Source organism: Dipodomys spectabilis, unplaced genomic scaffold, assembly GCF_019054845.1.
Source record: "Dipodomys spectabilis isolate Male_0828 unplaced genomic scaffold, ASM1905484v1 ptg000131l, whole genome shotgun sequence".
NCBI classification, from domain to species: Eukaryota; Metazoa; Chordata; class Mammalia; order Rodentia; family Heteromyidae; genus Dipodomys; species Dipodomys spectabilis.
Window position 1 is genome coordinate 1926903 of NW_024870808.1, and position 23876 is coordinate 1950778.

The following is a 23876-nucleotide window of genomic DNA, read 5'->3' on the forward strand; positions in this document are numbered from 1 at the left end:
TATTTCCAGTAGCTAGTTTAGGACTTAAAGGTAGTGGGGGATAAAATGGCTCCTTTGTTGAATGTTAGGAGAAGATGTAGGCAGTCCATGAAATGAGGATTTGTTGTTGTTGTTCGAGGTGCTTGAAGTCTGGGCTTGGGAACTGTCCCTGAACTCTTCAACTCAAGGTGAGTGCTCTACCTCTTGAGTGAAAGTGCCTCTTCTGGTTTTCTGGGGGTTAAATGGAAATAAGAGTTTCAGGGCTTTCTTGCCCAGGCTGTCTTTGAAATGAAGTCCTCAGATCTCAGCTTCCTGAGTAGCTAGGATTATAGCTGTGAGCCACTGGCACCAGGTAAAAATGGGGGATTATTAGAAAAGAAAATCGCCCTCTTCACCTGTATCTAAACCACAGATACTATTATTAGAACACTTCACCTTTAACTCATTTCATCAGACATTTGTAAATTTTCTCTTTTCCTTCATGTGGGAATACTGCAGTCAATATCAACTCAGCTGAGGGACTGGATCAATTGTATGGTAATTGCTAGCACCTAATTTAAGAACTTTTACATCAAAAGAAATAAAACCCTCATTTGGAAGAATTGTGTTTTCTTTTTATTACAAATCTCTGCTAGATTACTTATTAATGTGATATTGGACCTCCTAAGAGAATGATGACATTTTCTTTCTCTTCAGCCTTCTCCCACATATGGTCAAATATTTAAGAATTCAAAGATTTGTATTGATAGTTGATTAAGCTGACTACTAAGAAAATGTGCATTTCTGGAATTTGATCTGCTGTCTTGTTATTACATGCAAAGGCTTTCTATGATTTATTTGTTCTACAAGGCATTCTACTTTCCAATCTTTGTGTGACCAATTTTAGTGTCTCTGATCAGTCTTTCTTACTCTCTCTCTGGAGTCACATTTGAGTTTGCCTCATAAAAAATATTTTAGTTATCAGCTAAATGACTCTCAGCTTCTGTTTTTTGCCTGATTTCATTTAGGCTGTGATAGTAACCCTGCCTGGCTGTGCTTACTGGAGTGCTTTTTGTGTATTTGTTAGTGTGTGTGTGTGTGTGTGTGTGTGTGTGTGTGTGTGTGTGTGTGCATGTGTGTGTGTGTGTGTTTTGTTTTAGAGGTCTAGGATTACTATTCAAGGTAGTAGTTTGTCTTGGCCCCTGTGATCCCCTGGCCTAGAGTCGATGGGTTTTTCTAAAGATACAAAGAGCAGCTTACTAAATTCCTGTTTTAATTGTCCCACAATGAGGCAATCAGGCATCCTTGCAAAGCCATCAATAATGCTTTGTAACCACTTACAGAAGTTGTCTATCAAGTTGGCGTTCCAAGGTTGACTGTGAAAATTGTTCATTTCCAAGCAGGCACCATAAAGCATATCACATTCCTGGAATCAAACATTTGGAAGGAAGGTTCCCCTTCCTTCCTTCTCTTATAATAGATCAAACCATAATATTCTTCAGTTGTAGAGCCTGGAGCACATTTTCTCAAGAATATTCTGTAGTGATAAAAAGGACCAACTTTCAAAATAAAGGTGAAAATACTTGTCTACAACAGACTGGTTTATCTTGCTTATATCTGTTGTTTTTTTCATTAAATCAAACACATGGATAATTTATATTGGTATTAGACAAGTGGCAAAGGATTAATGGGATAAGCATTCAGTTTACTTTCATATATCCAATATAATACACTTAGCCCATCATGAAAAATTAACTACAACTGTAGAAAAAATGTCAGGAATATAAAATAAGCCTCAAGATAAGGTCAGGAAGATGGCGGAGAAGAAGCTGGAGGCTAAACAAGCTCTAGCATAAAAAAGCAGTTTTAGTGTTCCAGTGAACAGTACTAGGCCAGAGAATTACACCAAGTGTGCCATCACAGTACAGAGAGTTTTGCCAGAGAGGGAAAATCAAGGCAAAGAGACAGATCTGAGCACTTGCCGCTCCTGGCAAGTGCTCAGATGTGTCTCTTTGCCTTGTGGCAGCAGCAGCGGCGGTGCCCGTAGCCGTCATACCTGCAACACAGAGGGTCTGGGACAAAGGCACCAGATGCAGCGGGCAAGCTGATTCTACACAACACCAGCAAGAACTGACAAGGAGCAGATATCTTCACACTGCAGATCACAGACCAGAGACGACCCAGGAACCAAGACTCCGGCAGCGTGGAGTAGAAGCCTGACATCCTCACTCCTTCTTAGGGATCAGAGGAGGGAAGGCATTCATGCCCCACCCCATTACTGGAGATCTCCATCTTTGATACTGACAAAGGCTTGGCTGAGTTGCCAGTTCCAATTCAGGCCTTGGGAGAAAACAAGACAGCTATTTGGCAGGTCACATGAACCTGGCCAGACCTGCCAGGTTCAACTCCACCCAGGAAAAAGTCACCCACCCCAGGCAGAGTAAATCTGCCCCCTGGGAGTGGCTTTCTTCACTGGGTAAACAGAGCCAGAGCCTGTGCCTCCCTAAAGCAGCTTAGACATTCTATTGAAATTCAGTAAACATAAACTCTGAGAAAGGCTGCAGGCTGTGCTCTGTGAGTGTCTCAGAAGCTAGCCCCTCAGGGAAAAGCTACTGTTTGCTGAAAGGCCTCAACTCTACCCAGAACCTAACCTCATCAAAGCATCTCCAAACAAGAGAAAACAGACATCTCCCTCTTTTGCAATACTCAGAACAGATCCCTCTCCCACTGAACTAGCCTGAAAGGAGGATCACAAAGCAGAGCATTTTTCGGCTTGCCCAAACAAACTGCCTTAAGTAACAAATCAAGCCACAGGAAAACCAAACACCACAAGCCGACCAGGGACTCCACCAAGAGTCTGGTTACTGACACAAGGGAAATACAGAATCTTCCTATCCCCCAGCCCACAAAAAAAAAAATGAAAGAACTTTCTTTTTGTTTTTGTACGTTATTTTTAATTTTTTGTTTTTTTAATTTTTGTTTTTATTGTTTATTGTTTTCTTCCTCATATAATTTTTATTTTAGGTGAATATGTGTGTGTGCTTATTTTTTAATCTCTACTGAACTTTTGTTCCCTTTCTTTCTTTTTTTCTTTCTTTCTTTCTTTCTTTCTTTCTTTCTTTCTTTCTTTCTTTCTTTCTTTCTTTCTTTCTTTCTTTCTTTCTTTCTTTCTTTCTTTCTTCCTTTCTGTTCTCATTCTTTTCACTTCTCTTTTATTCGTTTCTGCATGACTTAATTTCTGTTGTGGTCAACCTCAAATATACCCGTCATCGATTATTAGATCTTATCCTACATTGTGTACATACTTAATCCAGAAATTTATTACTCAATTCAAAACCTCTTAGAGATAAATTCTTTAATAGCAGTATTACCTATTTATACCCATATAATATTTTAAAACATCTTTATTTTTCGTTTTTCATGTCTCTTTTCTATGCCTCCCCTCCTTTCATCCCATCCCCATTCTTCTCTGAATACTACTTCTTCAAACTCACAGTTTTTAAGGGTTTCATTTTTTAATATTAAATTTGTGTTTTTCCATTTTTTCTTGTCTTTTTTCCTTTTTCTTTTTTTTCTTACTATTTTTTCTGTAGCTGCTATCATTCTCTCCAATCAATTTCCCTCTTTGAGATGAGGAAACGGTTAATTCCACTCTCCCTCACTTTCCCACATCCCTCCAATCCTATTGTTCCCCAAATTTTACCTAAACCTAATAATTTCTGGTTGCCAAATTCTCCTTTGCTGTTCTTAGGCCATAAAGGCATAGTTGTTTGATGTTCAATAGATTGTATCTCTTGAACCAGATTGTATCTGCAGACTTTTGACTGTGCAACTACGGACTTTGGTTTATGCTTACCTTAAAATCGTGTTCTAGCAAAAAACGTGTTATTCTCATCCCAAATGGGCAGAACAAGCCGGAAAAACACAAGAAAAATGTCAAGCCAGGGGTTCTCAACTCCCATTCATGACAATCAGGGGAGAAAAGAGATAATGAGTAATCCAGAGGAGAGTTCTCAAAAAGCTCTACAAACACTACAGGTAAACATGGTAAATGAAAATAGTTAAAACCTGCAAAAGTCTCAATGTGAGCATGATAGGGAGAAAGAGGAGGCAAACCAAAGATCAATACAGGAGAAGCATTAGCTTGAGGAAGCTACTCAAAGATTGATACAGGAATTTCATGAGCAGATTGAGAACACTCAAAGAGAAATAAAGGAATTGTGTGAGCAGGTTGAGATCAGTCAAAGAGATAGACAGCAATTACGTGAGCTGGCTGAGCACAGACAAAGAGAAAGTCAGGAATGGCGTGAATAGGCTGAGGACACTCAAAGAGAAATTCAGGAAATGTGTAAACGTGGGGATGCTAATCAAAGAGAAATACAGGAACTGAGAGATCGGGATGAGAACGGACAAAGATCAATGGAGGCATTAGTGGAATACAGAAACAGAGAGCTGAAAGAAATCAGTGAGATGGCAAAGGGAATGCTCATTCGAAAACAACAGAAGGAATGCGAGTCCTAGGAAACCATAACCAATCAACTAAGTGATTTGAGAATAAACACTGAGCACCAAAGTAAGGAAGTAAAGAAGTTCTTACAAGATCTAGAACAAAGTTCCAACAAAGAATTTGAAGTCATCAAAGTCAACCAATTAGAAGAAATAATAAAAAACGAAGTAGAAAGTCTTGACAGTAGGTTAGACCATGCAGAAGATCGAATCTCAGGGATTGAATACAGCCTAGATATTATAGAGAAAGAACATAAAACCATCCAAGACAAATCCTAGAAATATGATATATCTCCTCAAATCTATTTGGAAAACACCATCAGAAGGCCTAATCTGAGGATAATGGGTGTAGAGGAACACCTAGAGACAGAAGTTAATGGTCTAGGAAATTTGTTTAACAAGATCCTAGCAGAGAACTTCCCAAACATGTAAAAAGACAGGGCTATTCAAATACAAGAAGCTTTTAGAACTCCAAATAGACCAGACCAGAACAGGACATCCTACCGTCAAATTATTATCCGCACAGGATCAATTCAGACCAAGAAAAAAATCTTTAAAGCTGTCAAGGAGAAAAGATCAATAACCTATAAAGGGAAACCAATGAGAATCACCTCAGATTTCTCAGCAGAGAAAATTAAAGCAAGAAAAGCCTGGAATGATGTATACCATCCCCTAAAGACAAGCAACTATCAACCAAGAATACTGTACACAGTTAAACTCTCCTTCATATCCGAAGGTCAAATAAAAAACTTCCATAGTAAAGAAAAATTGAAACAATATATCTCCACCAAACCAGCTCTACAAAGACACCTAAAGATGTCCTACACATAGAAAACCTACAAGACCACAATAAACACCAAGAAACCGCACCCAAGGTGAGAATCCAAGAACCATAGGAAGTACTCAGTTGTGGCAGCCTTAAAGAAGGTGAATAAAATGGCAGGAACTCCCAAATACCTCTAAGTCCTATCTCTTTACATTAATGGGCTTAACTCTCCAATTAAGCGACGTAGACTAGTTGGATTAAAAAGGAAGATCCTTCTACCTATTGCCTTCAGGAATCCCACCTTGTCCATAAAAACAACACATTTTGAATGTGAAAGGCTGGAACAAAATCTACCAAGCAAACAGCTCCCTATAAACAGGCAGGAGTTGCAATACGAATATCAGATAAAATAGACTTCAAATTAAAATTAGTTAGAGGAGATAAAGAAGGTCTCTCAATACTAATTAAGGGATCTCTACTTCAGGAGGTTATTACAACTCTAAATCTCTATTCGCCAAACAATGGATCATCCAAATTTATGCAAAAAACACTACTTTCTCTCAAATCTCATTTAGATCCAAATACATTAATTGTCAGGGACTTTAATACACGACTATCCCCACTAGATAGATCAACTTGGCAAAAACTCAACAGAGAAACCGGAGATATAAACAACTGCATAGAGCAACTACATTTAACAGACACCTACCAAATATTTCACCCAGCATCATCAGAATACACGTTCTTCACAGCAGCACATGGAACATTTTCCAAAATAGACTACATTTTAGGTCCCAAAGCAAACTTTTCCAAATTCAGGAACACTGTAGTAAAACCTTGCATTCTCTCAGATCACAAGGGAAAAAAATTAGAACTCAACATCAAAAGCCACCAAAGAAAGTCCTGTAACATATGGAGGATGAACAACACACTGTTGAACCACCAGTAGGTCATGGAAGAGATTAAAAACGAAATTCATGTGCTCAAGGTATTCAACATAAATGAGCACACAAACTACTAGCTCCTCTGGGACACAGCAAAGGCAGTACTCACAGGCAAGTTATATCTTTGAGTTCTTACATCAATAAATTCGAAAGATCCGAAACTAACAATTTAATGAGACAGCTGAGCCTCCTTGAAAAAGAGCAAGATGAACCCCAATCTTGTAGAAGGAAAGAAATAATTAAAATTAAATCAGAATTAAATGAATTAGAATAAAAAATAGAAAGAATCAACAAAACAAAGAGATGATTCTTCTAAAAAATCAACAAAATAAATAGACCCCCAGCAAATCTTATCAGAAAAAGAAGAGAATACACCCTAATAAATAAACTCAGAGATGAGAATGGAAATATCACCACAGAAACAAACAAGATTCAGAACATCATAAGGGAATACTTCTCAAACATTTATGCTAATATGTCTGAGAACTTGGCAGAAATGGACCTTTTCCTAGCAAATATCAACATGCCAAAACTAAATCAAGATGAGTTAAACCATCTTAACTAGTGCATATCAAGCATTGAAATAGAAACAGCAATGAGACCTCCCATCTAAGAAAAGCCCAGGACCGCATGGTTTTACAGCAGAGTTCTACAAGGAATTCAAAGCAGAACACACACCAATACTCTTTCAAATTTTAAATGGAATTGAAAGAGAAAGTTCACTACCAAATTCATCCTATGAAGCTATAATAACCCTCATCCAAAAATCAGGCAGGGACTCATCAAAGAAAGAGAACTATAGACCCACTTCTTTGATGAACATTGATGCAAAACTTCTCAACAAAATTTTGGCCAATCAACTTCAACAATTCATCCAAAAAATCATATGCCACAATCAAACAGGATTCATTTCAGGGATGAAATGCTGGTTCGAAATCCACAAATCAAATAACATAATTCATCACATCAACAAGAGCAAGAATAAGAACCACATCGTTATCTCAATAGATGCAGAGAAAACATTTGACAAGATCCAACACCCCTTTGTGATGAAGGTTCTGCAAAGACTAGGAATCCATGGAACCTTCCTCAATAAAATAAAGACTGTATATTAAAACCTCTAGCCAGTATTATGCTCAATGTTGAAAAATTAACGCCATGTCCTCTAAACTCAGGAACGAGACAAGGATGCCTACTCACTTCATTGCTCTTCAATCCAGTATTGGAATGCTTAACGACAGCAATAATAAAAGATACAAACATCAAGGGGTTCCAAATAGGGAAAAAGAAAGTAAAACTTTCCCTCTTTGCAGATGACATGATCTTGCATTTAAAGAATCCCATGGATTCTGCTCTCAAATTCTTCAAGGTGATTCAAAACTTTCGTAAAGTATCAGGGTATAAAATTAGCCTTCAAAAATCAATGGCTTTTCTATATGCCAACAATGAGAAAAGGGTAGCTGAAATCAGGAAAGCAACTCCATTCGTAATAGCTCCACAAAAAATAAAATACCTAGGAATTAACCAAACAAGTGAAGGACATCTATGATGAAAACTTTAAAAACCTGAAAAACGAAATCAAAACAGAACTTAGAATGTGGCAAAAACTCCGATGCTCCTGGATTGGAAAAATCAACATCGTGAAAATGGCAATACTTCCCAAGGCTATCTACAAATTCAATGTGATACCTATCAATATTCCAATTTCATTCTTCAGGGAAATAGAAGACTCAATCCAAAAATTGATATAGAACAATAAAAGACCCCGAATAACAATAACAATCTTTAACAGAAAGAACAGTGGTACTGGCACAAGAGCAGACTGCAGGACCAATTGAATAGACTTGAAAACCCAGAAATGAACCTAAAGACATGTAGCCATCTAATTTTCAATAAGAGAGCTAACAAAAATAGAATGGAAGAAAGACAGTCTCTTCAGTAAATTGTGCTGGCAAAATTGGTTAACTACTTGTGGAAAACTAAAGCTAGATCCTTATATATCAACTTGCACCAGAATCAACTATAAATGGATCAAAGACCTCAGAGTCAAAGCAGATACTCTGAAAACATTATAGAATGGAGTAGGAGAAACCCTAAGCCTCCTTGGTGCAGGCCGAAATTTTTTTAATAGAGACCCACAAACACAACAAATGAAAGAAAGGGTGGAAAATTGACATTGCATGAAATTTCAGAGCTTCTGCATGGCAAAGGATAAAGCTAGCAAAATCAATAGAAAGCCCACGGATTGGGAGAAGATTTTTCACTAGCCATACAACAGACAAGGGTCTCATATCTAAAATATACCTGGAACTTAAAATTTTAAATCCCCACAAAACAAATCTTCAAACAAACAATTGCCCAATAAATAACTGTGCTAAAGACTTAAAGAGAAACTTCTCTGAAGAGAAAGAAGGATGGCCAATAGACACATGAAAATATGCTCAAGCTCTCTAGCCATAAAAGAAATGCAAATCAAAACAACAATGATATACCACCTCATTCCAGTTAAAATGGTTATAAACAAAAATTCTAATAACAACAGCTGCTGGAGGGAATACGGAGAGAAGGGAACCTTACTTCATTGTTGGTGGGAGTGTAAACTTGTTCAACCACTTTGGAAAGTAGTATGGAGGTTCCTCAAAAGACTCCACATAGAGTTCCCTTATGACCCGGCAATCCCACTTTTGGGCATTTACCCAAATGATCACAAACAAGACCAAACTAAAGTTTCCAACACGACTATTTTTATTGCAGCATTTTTTACCATAGCTAAGTTATGGAACCAACCCAGATGCCCCTCAGTAGATGAATGGATCAAGACAACGTGGTATATATACCCAATGGAATTTTATGCCTCCATCAGAAAGAATGACATTGCCACATTTGTTAGAAAATGGAAAGACTTGGAAAAAATTATATTATGTGAAGTAAGCCAGACCCAAATAAACATAGGTCCCATAGTTTCCCTTATTTGCAATATCTAGTATATGTCTGAGTCAAGCAGAAAAGTTCAGGTAAGTTGATATTAGTGGAATGAACCCCAAGATAAGTATTCAAATTTTTTTGTTTTTTTTTCCTTTTATTCAATTGTTTCTATCATATTTATAAGATGATGTTTGTCTTGAGCTTCCCTCCCTTTTTCGTGTTCTTTGTTTTGTTGAATGTTGCAGATCTGATGGGAGTATTCTTCTGCTGGTGTTCTTGTAGTTGTTCTTGTCCTCAGCTCTCTCACGGAATCTTGTTGTATCAGACATCTGAGAGCTGTGATGGGAAAGATGGGATGGCCACATTCCCAGGCTCTGGGAAATCCTTTCTTCTCTCACTCAGTGACTAGGCGTCAATATCCTAACCTATTCCAAAGTTTCCTCGAATCTCTTGCTCACCACTCAGCTACCTCTACTTTCCTCAATGGCCAGTAGTGGTGTCAACCAACAGAGGGAATTCTGGTGCTACAGGGCAGCATGGAATGTGGGCGTGGCCAGCATTCTTGAATCCCATTTGGTCAAAAAGAACCATGAAAGAATGGGGTTGTGGCTGGAATCCTGTGATGCAGGCAGCATGGGCGGAGTAAAGATGACACCAGCTTCGCCAGACCCTTTCCCAGGGAACTCTGTCCAATTCAGTTGGGGACAAAAGGGTGACCTGCTTTATCTGGATGGCTGCACAAATTGTTGTGTATGTCTGTTTGTTGCCAGTCTTGGACCTTAAACTCAGGATCTGGGCACAGTCTGTGAGCTGCATTTGATCAAGGCTAGTGTGAGACACACGTCTCTTCTTTTTTTTTTTTTTTAATTTATTTTTTATTGTGAAAATACTGTACAGAGGGGTTACAATTACATGGGCAAGATAATGAGTACATTTCTTATTAAGCATTGTAGCCTCCTCTTTTGTTTACCATTCCCATCCCTTCCCATCCTCCCCCGCCCCCCCCCACCCAATCCTCCCCGCCCACTCCCAACAAAGTTGTAAAGTTCGTTTTCGACATAAAGACTTGTACTTCTCATTGTTGCAACAGGTCCACCTGTATCCTTATTTAAACGACTTGTTTTTCCCCTTCCCCTCCACAAATGATACCAACATCAACACGTCTCTTCTTGTGGCTTTGTTGCCACTTAAGTTGGACAGTGGTCTCAAGGACTTTCCTGCCTACGGTGACTTTGAACATGACCCTCCTTTCACAGCCTTGTAAGTATCAAGGAGGACTGCTGACAGCCAGTAGTGCCTAGCTAATCATTGGTCTTGCTGATGTTCTTAGACAGACCAGTGAGTTCCCAATCCTCAGGTTTAAGTGGTGGGAGCTGGTGCCCACAGTTTGAATCTTGGTCCTGCCACTTCCAGATGGCAGGAGATCCTAAGAAACTCATTTCATCCATATGAATACCAATGGAATATGATGTATGTCATGATTTAATGGGCAGTTCTTGAATGATTCCAGTATAAAATTATACACAATTATATTATACAAAACTGATCGATTTTAGTTAATACTTTATTAAGCATTTAAACAATCACATTCATTAAATGGAGGCAGAATGAAATACCTAAGAATTGGGTGTCATATTGCATAGAGATGCCATTTTTCTGCCAGGACTGGGATTTGAACTCATGTTCTTGGTAACTCTGTTTCACTGTGTGGGAAGGAGAGGCTTGCCTCCTTGAAGTCAAGAAATTCAAGTCTGTTCCTTAGGCCTGAAATCGAGCCTCTGCACTAGATACAATCCTATTCACGTACATTTTAAATATATGATTTATATTTACAGACATATGTATGTACATATTGAGTTCAGTATATTTATTCATTTTATTTTTTGTTTGTTCATGTATTGACTATTTATTTTATTGTCTATTATGGCACATAGAACATTGATTACGTTGATTACATAGGATATAGGTGTGCATATGTATCCTACTTCAAATGTGACACCCAGGACTTTCACAGAAAAGGAAAACATGTGTCACCATCAGCTTTTTACTCCACGATTCATTGTTTGGGAGTTCTGGCATCTGAACTCATGGCCTACAGAACCAAATTCATGAATGGGTCAGTGTCAACATGCCATCCTGGGGCAAATTGAGCTGACAGGAAGTTCCCAGGGCCTGAGATAGAGCCCCAGCGGTTGACAAAATAAGAACAGATTGACACTCAGATGGTAGTACGCTAATAAATATATATCTTTATAGAGTGCCAGAGATGTCTATCCATTATTCAGTTATATAGACTACATTCCTAACAATTCTTGGGTATTATTATACCTCCATGTAATTAATGTTATTGTTTTCATCCTCAATGAGATGTACAAGTCGTTATGTTGAAAACTAATTTTACAACTTTGTTGAGGGGGTGAGGTGGGGAAGGGGGGGTGGGGAGGATTGAGTTGGGAGACAGGAGAAGGATGGGAATGAAAGGGAAGGGGAAACAAAAGAAGAGGCTACAATGCTTGATAAGAAATGTACTCATTATCTTTCCCGTGTAATTGTAACCCCTCTGTACAGTATTTTCACAATAAAAAATAAATAAATAAACTCTTAAGAAAATCGGTGTCCTGAAATCATTGCATCCCTGTAAGAAAGAGTATTCTAGCCGGGCGCTGGTGGCTCACGCCTGTAATCCTAGCTACTCAGGAGGCTGAGATCTGATGATCACAGTTCAAAGCCAACCCCGGGCAGGAAAGACTGTGAGACTCCTATCTCCAATAAATCACCAGAAAACCAGAAGTAGCGCTGTAGCTCAAGTGGTAGAGCGCTCGCCTTGAGCTGAAGAGCTGAGGGACAGTGCCCAGGCCCAGAGTTCAAGCCCCACGACCGACCAAAAAAAAAAAAAGAGTATTCTTTTAATGTTTCATATTATATAAAATCAACCAGACGACTGAAACATGATGTCTAATTTTATACGAGTATCATTCACGAGCAACTCATTTAACTATGACATTTAAAACATTCCATCGTTATTCTTATAAATTGGAACGAGTCTCTTAGGATCTCCCATCATCCAGAAGTGACATGACTTGGAATCGACTCTAGCCCTATATTGCCATGCAGGACTATGGCCCAATAGCTCAATAGCCCACCAGCCTTCAGCAATGTAAGTTGAATTACCCTTTGGAGCTGTGTCATTCCGACCCAGATGGTCATGGTGCAAAATCTAAAAAGACCATCCCACCACTTATTTTCGGTGCATCCCCCCCCCCCCCCCCGCAAGGCCTGGAGGTCTAGGATCCCAGGATCGTCTGTTGTTCCAGTGGCTGCACCCCAGCCTAGGGTGATGGAAGCTGAGGCAGAGTTGCCATGATTTGAGTTCAAGACCTTGCTTGGCAAAAAAAAAAAAAACCAAAAAACAAAAACAAAAAAAACTCCCTGGCTTGCAATTGTTGCCGTTTTATCTGTAAGGCTTTGGATTTGAATTTAGGGTCTGGGTAACTCTGCAGCACTGTGGATGAAAGGGAAGCTCACCATGCTTGAGGACAAGAAAGTCAGGCCTGCTCCCTATGCCTGAATTCATGACCCAGCCCTTGGAAACACACTATTTATATACATTGTAAAGATAGGATTTGTACCTACCTATAGATGTTCAGTCCATATCTTGTTTGTTGTGGTTATTTATTGTATTTCTGTTTTATTCATTTATTTACCACTTATTTTATTGACTGTGATAACAGACATTCCATTTATTATATTGATGACATTATATCACATATATCTAGATTTGTATACATTTTCTCCTTCATGTATTACACCCAGGACACTCAGAGAAAAAGAAAACAGGTGTTATACTCCACTTCTTACTCCACGATCCAGTTGTTGGCAGTGCTGGGACCTGAACTCAGGGCCTAGCAGACCCAATTCATGAATGGGTGTGTCAACATGGCAACCTCTAGCCCACGAAGCTGCCAGGCAGTTCCCAGACCATGTAATTGAGCCACAGCACTGGACAAAATAGCCATACATGGATAGGCAGCTGGTAGTATACCAATAAATATATATTTGTATAGAGTACCAGAGACATCTGCCTAGGATTCAAGTATATCAACTACTTTCCTACCAACTCTTAGGTAGTTATTATGCCACCACTGAAGGAATAGGATTCTTTTCATGCTTAATAGACTATTCATTAAGATCAATCAGCGTCCTAGTATCATTGCATCTAATTTTAGACTAGACATTGATGCACTCAGAAACTTCTCATTTAATCATGAGTTTGCTCACGTTCCATTGGTATTTCGATGCATAAGAACGAGTATCTTGGGAATTCCACATATTGGTAGGTGTCAGGACCAGGACTCGAACTCAGGGCCTACATTGCTGCATGGGCCTATGGCTTCCTCAATAGCCCACTATCCTTCACCAATGCAAGGTGAAGTACTCTTTGTAGGCATGTTATTAAGACCCAGGATGGTCACCTTGGAAAGGAACAAAATGTAAAAATTCATCCCGCGGCTTTCCTCTCTCTCTCTCTCTTTCTCTCTCCATATATATATATATATATATATATATATATATATATATATATATATATATATATATATACATATATATATATACATACATACATATATATATATATATATCATACTCTGTGTGTGTGTGTGTGTTTGTGTGTGTGTGTGTGTGTTTTCCTGCAAGACTTCAGGGCCTAGTATCCCAGGATCGGCAATGGGCCCATGGCAGCGCACCACCCTGAGGTGATTGAAGCTGAGGCAGAGTTACCACAAACTGAGTTCAAATCCTTTCCTTGGGAATAATAATAATAATAATAAAACCTGGCTCAGAACTCGCACCATTTTTCTGCCACAGCTGGGATTCCAACTCAGTTCTGGGTAAATCTATAACACTCTGGGGGAAATGGAAGCTCACCATCCTTGAAGACTACAATATCAGGCCAGGTCACAGGTCCTGAATTGAAGCCCCAGCACTGGAAAAATTAATGTACCCACCTATTTTACACATAGGATCTCTATTTACATATATGTATGGAATGCATCATGAGTTCAGTGTAGTTACTCTTTTTATTGTGTGTCTTAGTCATGGATGCATTTGTGTTTTATTGAGTATGATGACAGACATAACTGGGCTGACACAGATAACAAATTTTTCCTATGGTTATAGAGTTGCCTATTTAGAATTCTCCATCCTCCCTGAGACCCAGGACATTCACAGGACAGGAAAACAGGTGGATCGATGGGCTTCTCACATTAGGTTTCATCTTTTGGCTGTATTGGGATTTGAACTCAGAGCTTAGCAGGCCCAATTGGCGAAAGGGTCTAGGTGAGGATACCAGCCTGTGAGCAACTAAGGAGCTAGGGGGTTCCCGGGACTTGAGATTGAGCCCCGGAGTGGGGGTGGGGCACAATATTCATCCATTCATAAGCTGAATACCTATTTGGATAGAGTAGGAGTTGTGGCTAGCTGTGTTAGAATCCCACCTACCATGTTGTCGGGTCTTCATTCATCCCACAAAAGATGGACAGGGTCCTAGGAAAGGTAAGTGCAGCCACTCGCACGTTCCCCAGCCTCCCTCATCCTGGGAGACAATCAGATGCAGCAGGGAGTCAACTCAAGCAGGGAAACTCGTTTATTAACACAGAGCAAGCCGTTTTTAAAGCAACAAAGAGTGGGTGGCATGGGAGGGGAGGAAGAGGAACCAATCACTGTCAAGGTCACACCCTATCATGCACCTAAGCTTCCATGGTCTGATTACTTACTGTAAAGCAAATCGGGCTCTGCCCACTCCACTCCCCTTCAGTGTCATCTTTGCTGCCCATGTGCTCTATAGATTCCCTCTTTTTTGTTTTAATGGCAGACCCACCTCCAAGTTAGTTATCTTTTCCCCTCTGCTGTAAAGGTTATTTTAAAAGGATTCCATTGGTAAGGATAGCATTGGCCATGCAGGGGGTTTGAGGCAAGTCTGGGTGTTGAGATTCACCAGACAAGGATAAGGAGGGCCCTTGTGCATGAGCCAAGAGGCCGTCCCAGTTACCTCACATCCCCATCTAGGACAATAATAAACATCAATCCCACGACAGTTAGAAATGTCCAAAGCAGTTCAATTAATTCCTGGGCATATATAAAAGTCAGTATCTCGTAAGGTCATCCTCTTCAGAACCTGGGAGAACCCTGGGTATTGGGAATTCCACACATGCGGCATGGTGCATCCTCGTGGGTGCCCACACTGCCATTCTACTATAGTGCAGAAAAATAAGGAAAATTTAAAACCAATTGCAGACATAGCAGAGCAATACTGGTCACCTGGTGTCTTTTAAGTAAGCCAGTTCCTTGTACGTGCCTTTAAGTGAGCACAGGGGTCAAGATGACTTTGAGCTTTACTTTAAGCTCCAAATGGCTCCCAGCATCTCCCCTGTCTTTGTTTAAGGAAGCGAACCCGCCTATCTTAGGTTGGATGGATCGCCTTGTCTGCCTGATCTGTCATCGGGAACTTCTTCAGAGCGAAGCTGAAGGCCCTGTCTTAGGTTGGCCAGACTGACACCCCCTCTTATCCATCTCTGGCTGCGATCCCTATCGGGGGAAATTTATTCACTTGGAGCTTGATCTTATGTAACTGGCTGGCTAAGCTCATAAGAGTTTTGCAGTGCACGTATAAAGCAAGTAAGGCATAGAAAACAATTAGCAAAAGCGTTCCCAGGCCAAGCAATGTCATTAGCAGTCCTTTAGCATTAGCCAGGGATGGGAGAGCAGTCTTTACCACTTCAGAGTCCAGAGGTGGGGGTTGTTCTGGAGCAGATTTTAGACATGTTTACAGGAAAGCATAACAAAAGGTGGTTGTACAAGCAAGTAGTAAAAGAACAATTAGAGCAAGTAACACAAAATAAGTTGCTCCTACAGAAATATTAAATGGTCCATACATAATGACATAGGGTGGTAATCAAAATGAAGGTCAGGCCTCCAGGTTAAAGGTACATCTTCTCTTGTGGTCTATTGATGATTTCTGCATTGTCAGCGCTGATCACTGTCCAGGTCACCTGTTGGGTTGATCATCAGAGAGAGGGACTTGCAAGAGAGACACTTTAAGAAGGACTGCTTACAACAATCCCCCCGCCAAACGGCTGGGGGGGGGGGTGGGAAATTACCCCCTACACCCTGCAAGTCCCTCTCCCCGATGATCTTGGGGTTCCTCGGCCCTGGGCTGCCAGCCCCTGGGCATTAGCCTCAGTCATTGCAGATGTCTGAGCCTGTAAAGGTAAAGCTAGTGATTGGGACTGGTGCTGTTGCATCCCCACAACCTGTGAGGTCACCACCCATCTGCTCAGTGAATGCTCTCTCAATCCCGCACAGGCCATGTAGTGGTCTGAATTCATCCCTTCCCAGACTAGTAGCTTTACAAACTGATCTCAGAGGTTCCCTGCTGGCAGCTTGTGGTGAATGCTCTGTTGGACTCAGTCTACAAACTCAGCTGGAGGCTCACCAGGTTTTTGCCTCACTCCTGCTATGGAGGACTCAGTAGGCCATCATCCAGTTTGTACCACGCAGCCAGTCCTGCTTGCCTCACCTGGTCATGGTATGGGCCAGGTATTTCTGCCTGTTTGACGCCAGTGGAGTACCCTTCCCCGTCCCTGTTAACATGGAATAAGTAATAAGTATCGTGGATTGAACCTGACAATTATTTTCTACTTGCCCTCTGCATTCCTCCTTAAAGAAAGCACACATTTAATAAACTGAGAACTGGTGAGGACGGCTTTAGCCACATCCAGCCAGGCTTTAGGGACACCTGGGTGGTAAGCAATGTCCTGTAATAAGCTCTGGGCCCAAGGAGAGTTTGGGCCATCTTCCACCACTTTGTTGCAGAGCTCTTTAAGATCCTTAGCTTCCCATGGATACCATTCCAAGGGCCTGTTTGCTCCTGGTGCCAGATTGACCGGATACGCTTGGGGAAGCAAATCCTGTGGCCTAGGGTCCATGTTCTCAGGTGGCCCTTCCCTTCCAGGGTAGACCTCCTAGTAGGTTACTTCCCCAGCACTCCGCCCCTCTGTTGATGGTTTGTAGGTGTCCGCGTCTAGCAGGTATCTCTCACAGATCGCATAGGGTTCCATACATCCCCTCCAATTGGGGGAATAAAAAGGGGACCTATGACCATCAGGGGCATCTGAATCAGAGGAACTAACTTTGCCCCTCGTTTTGACTTCCATGGTGCATGTGTGTTCACTCATGCAACTTCGCTGTCAAAACACTAATCCTATCATCAATATTTCTATGAATTCGAGCATCCTACCCACGCTTCCGTTACGACCAACTAATACATTTATTATGAAAAAATTTCTTACCACTAACACTAGCCCTATGTATATGGTATATTGCTATCCCAATCTCCACAGCAAGCATCCCTCCAATATTATAGAAATATGTCTGACAAAAGAGCTACTTTGATAGAGTAAAACATAGAGGTTCAAGTCCTCTTATTTCTAGAACTTTAGGACTCGAACCTAACCTGAGAATTCAAATTTCTCCGTGCTACCAATTACACCAAATCCTAGTAAGGTAAGCTAATTAAGCTATCGGGCCCATACCCCGAAAACATTGGTTCCAACCCTTCCCATACTAATTAATACCATTGCATTTATTCTAATTATATTCACTATGATTCTAGGCACTGCCATTGCAATAACAAGCTCACACTGAATACTCACATGAGTGGGTCTAGAGATCAACATATTATCTATAATTCCCCTCATAACAATAAAAATCCACGATCAACCGAAGCTGCATCAAAATACTTTTTAACCCAAGCAACTGCATCCCTAATCCTAATATTCGCTATTACAAACAACTTTCACCACTCGGGACAATGAGATATTCAACAACCACCCAATCCACTAACATCCCTAACGTTACTAATCGCCCTAGCAATAAAGTTAGGTCTAGCCCCATTCCACCTGTGAGTCCCAGAAGTTACCCAAGGCATCCCCCTGCTATCCGGATTAATTCTGTTAACCTGACAGAAGCTAGCTCCAATCTCAATCTTCTACCAACTCTCCCCATTCATAGAAAAAAACCTAATCCTACCCATAGCTATTCTATCAATCTTGTTAGGAGGCTGAGGAGGCCTAAACCAAACCCAACTATGAAAAATCATAGCATATTCATCAATCGCCCATATAGGCTGAATAATAGCAGTAATAATCTACAACCCCTCTACAATAATCCTCAACCTAATCATCTATATTATCCTCACTACAACCCTCTTCATCTCACTAAACTCCCTATCCATCACAACTACCTCATCACTTACTTCAACATGAAATTCACACCCCCTAATAACCCTAGCAACCCTCTTATGCTTAATATCCCTAGGAGGTCTACCTCCCCTCACCGGTTTCCTACCAAAATGATTGATCATCCAAGAGATAATCTTCAATGACATAATCACAACCAGTCTAGCCATAGCAATAATAGCCCTTCTAAACCTATTCTTTTACATATGATTAATTTATTCAACTTCCCTCACCCTATTTCCACTATCCAACAATACCAGATTCAAATGACACCATCTGAACCAAAAAGCCCCAACAACAATCCCTACAATATTAATTATTTCATCCTTCTATTTACCTTTAACACCAATAATCACAACTATTATATAGAAATTTAGGTTAATTTAGACCAAGAGCCTTCAAAGCTCTAAGTAAGTCCATAAACTTAATTTCTGACCATAAGGACTGCAGACCTTCCATCTACATCTAATGAACGCAAATCAATAGCTTTAATTAAGCTAAATCCTTTCTAGATTGATAGGATTTTAACCTACATATCTTTAGTTAACAGCTAAACACCTTAATCAACTGGCTTCAATCTACTTCTCCCGCCTAAAAAAAGAAAGGAGGCGGGAGAAGTCCCGGCAGGATTGAAGCTGCTCCTTTGAATTTGCAATTCAACATGCGATGCACCTCAGGACTTCACTGGTAAAAAGAGGAATTAACCTCTGTAGTTAGATTTACAGTCTAATGCCTTACTCAGCCATTCTACCTATGTTCATTAACCGTTGACTATTCTCAACTAATCACAAAGACATCGGAACCCTTTATATAATCTTCGGTGCTTGAGCCGGAATAGTAGGAACAGGACTAAGCATCCTAATTCGAGCAGAACTAGGTCAACCTGGTTCCCTATTAGGAGACGACCAAACTTACAATGTAATTGTTACTGCCCACGCATTTGTAATAATTTTCTTTATAGTAATACCCATTATAATCGGTGGGTTCGGAAACTGACTAGTCCCCCTAATAATCGGCGCACCCGACATGGCTTTTCCATGAATAAATAATATAAGCTTCTGACTCTTACCACCTTCATTCCTTCTCCTATTAGCATCTTCCATAATTGAATCCGGAGCCGGAACAGGATGAACTGTATACCCACCTTTAGCAGGAAATCTAGCACATGCTGGAGCTTCTGTCGACCTGACAATTTTCTCTCTTCACTTAGCAGGAGTATCATCTATCCTCAGAGCTATTAACTTCATCACTACTATTATTAATATAAAACCACCCGCAATATCACAATATCAGACACCCCTATTTGTCTGATCTGTCCTTATTACAGCTGTCCTTCTTCTGCTATCCCTTCCAGTATTAGCTGCAGGAATTACTATGCTTCTAACAGATCGTAATCTTAACACAACTTTCTTCGACCCTGCAGGAGGCGGAGACCCAGTACTTTACCAACACCTATTTTGATTTTTCGGCCATCCAGAAGTCTACATTCTCATTCTTCCCGGATTCGGAATAATCTCACATATCGTTACATATTATTCAGGAAAAAAAGAACCCTTCGGATATATAGGCATAGTGTGAGCCATAATATCTATTGGATTCCTAGGATTCATTGTATGAGCACACCATATATTTACAGTAGGAATAGACGTAGATACTCGAGCCTACTTTAGATCTGCTACAATAATTATTGCTATCCCAACAGGAGTGAAAGTATTCAGCTGACTAGCTACTCTCCACGGAGGAAATATTAAATGATCGCCAGCCATATTATGAGCACTAGGATTCATTTTCCTATTCACAGTAGGTGGACTAACCGGAATTGTTCTATCAAACTCATCCCTAGACATCATACTTCACGATACATACTACGTAGTAGCCCATTTCCACTACGTTCTTTCTATAGGAGCTGTATTTGCCATTATAGGAGGCTTCGTTCACTGATTCCCTCTATTTACCGGCTATACACTAAGTGACATATGAGCTAAAACACACTTCACCATTATATTTATTGGTGTAAATATGACCTTCTTCCCTCAACATTTCCTAGGACTAGCAGGTATACCACGACGATACTCCGACTATCCAGACGCCTACACTACATGAAACACAATTTCATCTATAGGTTCATTTATTTCCCTAACAGCCGTAATCCTAATAATTTTCATAATCTGAGAAGCATTCGCATCAAAACGTGAAGTAACAACAGTGCAAATAACATCAACAAACCTTGAATGAATCCATGGATGTCCACCACCATTCCACACCTTCGAAGAACCAGCCTATATAAAACCGGCCAACTAAGAAAGGAAGGATTTGAACCCCCTAAAACTGGTTTCAAGCCAGTCCCATATCCAATATGTCTTTCTCAAAATGAGATATTAGTAAAATTAATTACATAACTTTGTCAAAGTTAAATTATAAGCCTAATACTTATATATCTCTATGGCTTACCCCCTTCAAATAGGACTTCAAGATGCTTCATCTCCAATCATAGAAGAATTAACTGACTTCCATGACCATACTCTCATAATCATATTTCTTATTAGCACCCTAGTCCTATATATCATTTCATTGATATTAACCACTAAACTCACCCACACTAGCACTATGGATGCTCAAGAAGTAGAAACTATCTGAACAATTCTTCCAGCCGTTATCCTAGTTATGATTGCTCTACCCTCCCTTCGCATTCTTTATATATTAGACGAAATCAACGACCCAGCACTAACAGTAAAGACCATAGGACATCAATGATACTGAAGCTACGAATATACCGACTTCAACGACCTTATATTTGACTCCTACATAATCGCCACATCTGACCTTAAACCTGGAGAACTACGTCTCCTAGAAGTAGACAACCGAGTCGTCCTCCCAATAGATCTACCCATCCGCATACTAGTTTCCTCAGAAGATGTACTACATTCGTGAGCAGTACCCTCACTAGGAATCAAAACAGATGCTATCCCAGGACGACTAAACCAAGCCACCCTATCATCTACACGACCAGGACTATTCTATGGCCAATGCTCTGAGATCTGCGGTTCCAACCATAGTTTCATACCAATTGTCGTCGAAATAGTCCCACTTAAATATTTTGAATCATGATCAACAACAATACTTTAGACCCCATTATGAAGCTATTAAAGCATTAACCTTTTAAGTTAAAGACAGGACACCAATTGTCCCATAATGATATGCCACAATTAGATACATCACCATGATTTGTTACCATTATAGGAACCACACTTACCCTATTATTTTCCAATTAAAATTTAAAACCTTCACTTTCCACCCACAACCACAGACCAAAAATTTTCTATACACCAAAGCATCTAATCCTTGAGATCTAAAATGAACGAAAATTTATTCACCCCTTTCACTACCCCTACACTCTTAGACCTACCCCTCGTTATTGCAATCATTATATTCCCATCCATCCTATTTCCACAACCAAAACGACTAATCAATAATCGTCTCACTACTTTCCAATCATGACTCATAAACGCAATCATTAAGCAAATAATAAGCATGCACAGCCTAAAAGGACGCGCCTGAACACTCCTACTTACATCCCTTATCATCTTTATTGGTTCCACAAACCTTCTAGGCCTCCTACCTCATTCATTTACTCCCACTACCCAACTCTCCATAAATCTAGGAATAGCTATCCCGCTATGAGCAGGAACTGTCCTACTAGGATTACGATACAAAACTAAATCATCACTAGCCCACTTTCTACCACAAGGAACTCCATTACCATTAATCCCAATACTTATCATCATCGAATCCATCAGCCTATTAATCCAACCTATAGCCCTCGACGTACGACTAACAGCCAACATTACAGCTGGCCACCTCCTAATTCACCTAATCGGAGGAGCTGCCTTAGCAATCTATTCTATTAGCCCAATCGGATCGCTGGCAGCATTCATTATCCTCACACTTCTAACAATCCTAGAATTTGCAGTAGCCCTTATTCAAGCCTACGTCTTTACCCTACTAGTAAGCCTATACCTACATGACAACACCTAATGACACACCAAACACATGCCTTCCATATAGTTAACCCCAGCCCCTGACCATTAACTGGAGCTATATCAGCTCTCCTCCTAACATCAGGAATAGTAATATGATTCCACTATCAATCCGTCACGCTCCTCCTCATGGGTATCCTATCTAGTGTCCTTACTATATTCCAATGATGACGAGACGTAATTCGCGAAGGAACATTTCAAGGCCACCACACCCCTGTAGTTCAAAAAGGCCTTCGCTACAGTATAGTCCTATTTATTATTTCAGAAGTGTTTTTCTTTGCATGCTTCTTCTGAGCATTTTACCATTCCAGCCTAGCCCCCACTCCCGAACTAGGGGGATGCTGACCACCAACTGGAATCACTCCATTAAACCCCCTAGACGTACCATTACTCAATACCTCTGTCCTTCTAGCCTCCGGAGTATCAATTACATGAGCCCATCACAGCCTCATAGAAGGTAACCGAATCCCAATAATTCAAGCCCTTTTCATTACTATTATTTTAGGAATTTACTTTACTGTTTTACAAGCCTCCGAATACACAGAAACCTCATTTACCATTTCAGACAGCGTGTACGGCTCAACATTCTTCATAGCAACAGGCTTCCATGGCCTACACGTAATAATTGGAACAACATTTCTTATCGTATGCTTAATCCGCCAAATCCAATTTCACTTCACATCCACTCACCATTTCGGCTTTGAAGCAGCAGCATGATATTGACACTTCGTAGATGTTGTCATGCAACATGTGTGTTCTAGGTTGTCATGTGTGTTCTAGGTGAAATTTGACCCATTCCTTTTCCTTCTCACTTCCCAAGTCCTCCTTTACTCCTTCTAGGCCTAATGTTGCCTCCTCTTCCTTCTTCTGTGAGATAGCATTGCCCATACTAAGGGTTACACTTACCCTGACAGACTGCTTAGCCTCTGTCAGTATTTTTCCTTTCATGCCCCATGTTGGGAGCCAGATGTTGGGTCTTCTTCCATCACACGAAAGACAGACAGGGTCCGAGGAAAGCTAAGTGCGGCAGCTCGCCCGTTCCCCAGCCTCCCTCAGTCCAGGAGACAATCAGACGCAGCGGGGAGTCAACTCAAGCAGGAAAACTCATTTATTAACATAGAGCAAGCCATTTTTAAAGCAAAAAAGAGTGGGTGGCATGGGAGGGGAGGAAGAGAGGAAACAATCACTGTCAAGGTCACACCCTATCATGCACCTAAGATTCCATGGTCTAGTTATGCACTGAACATAAAGCAAATCAGGCTCTGCCCACTCAACTCCCTATCAGCGCCATCTTTGCTGCCCATGTGCTCTACATCATGTGAGTACTGATTCTTGGATCAGTACTCCAATTTCTGAATGTGATTCTTATTGTCACACTTCATGAACTCTTAATTAAAAATTATTGTTGTGCCATACGTCTTGCCTATCATTTCCTATGAGAATC

At 40.4% G+C, this 23876-nt stretch overlaps 1 long non-coding RNA gene across 1 annotated transcript; it reads right to left on the bottom strand.

The window, feature by feature from the left end:
- Nucleotides 1–1015: 1015 nt before the first annotated feature.
- LOC122116337 lies at nucleotides 1016–23176 on the bottom strand. The gene is made up of 3 exons (XR_006148942.1): nucleotides 22736–23176; nucleotides 11398–11401; nucleotides 1016–1026 (listed from the first exon to the last, which is right to left on the bottom strand). It is a non-coding gene; the product is annotated as an uncharacterized LOC122116337 (long non-coding RNA).
- Nucleotides 23177–23876: the final 700 nt, after the last annotated feature.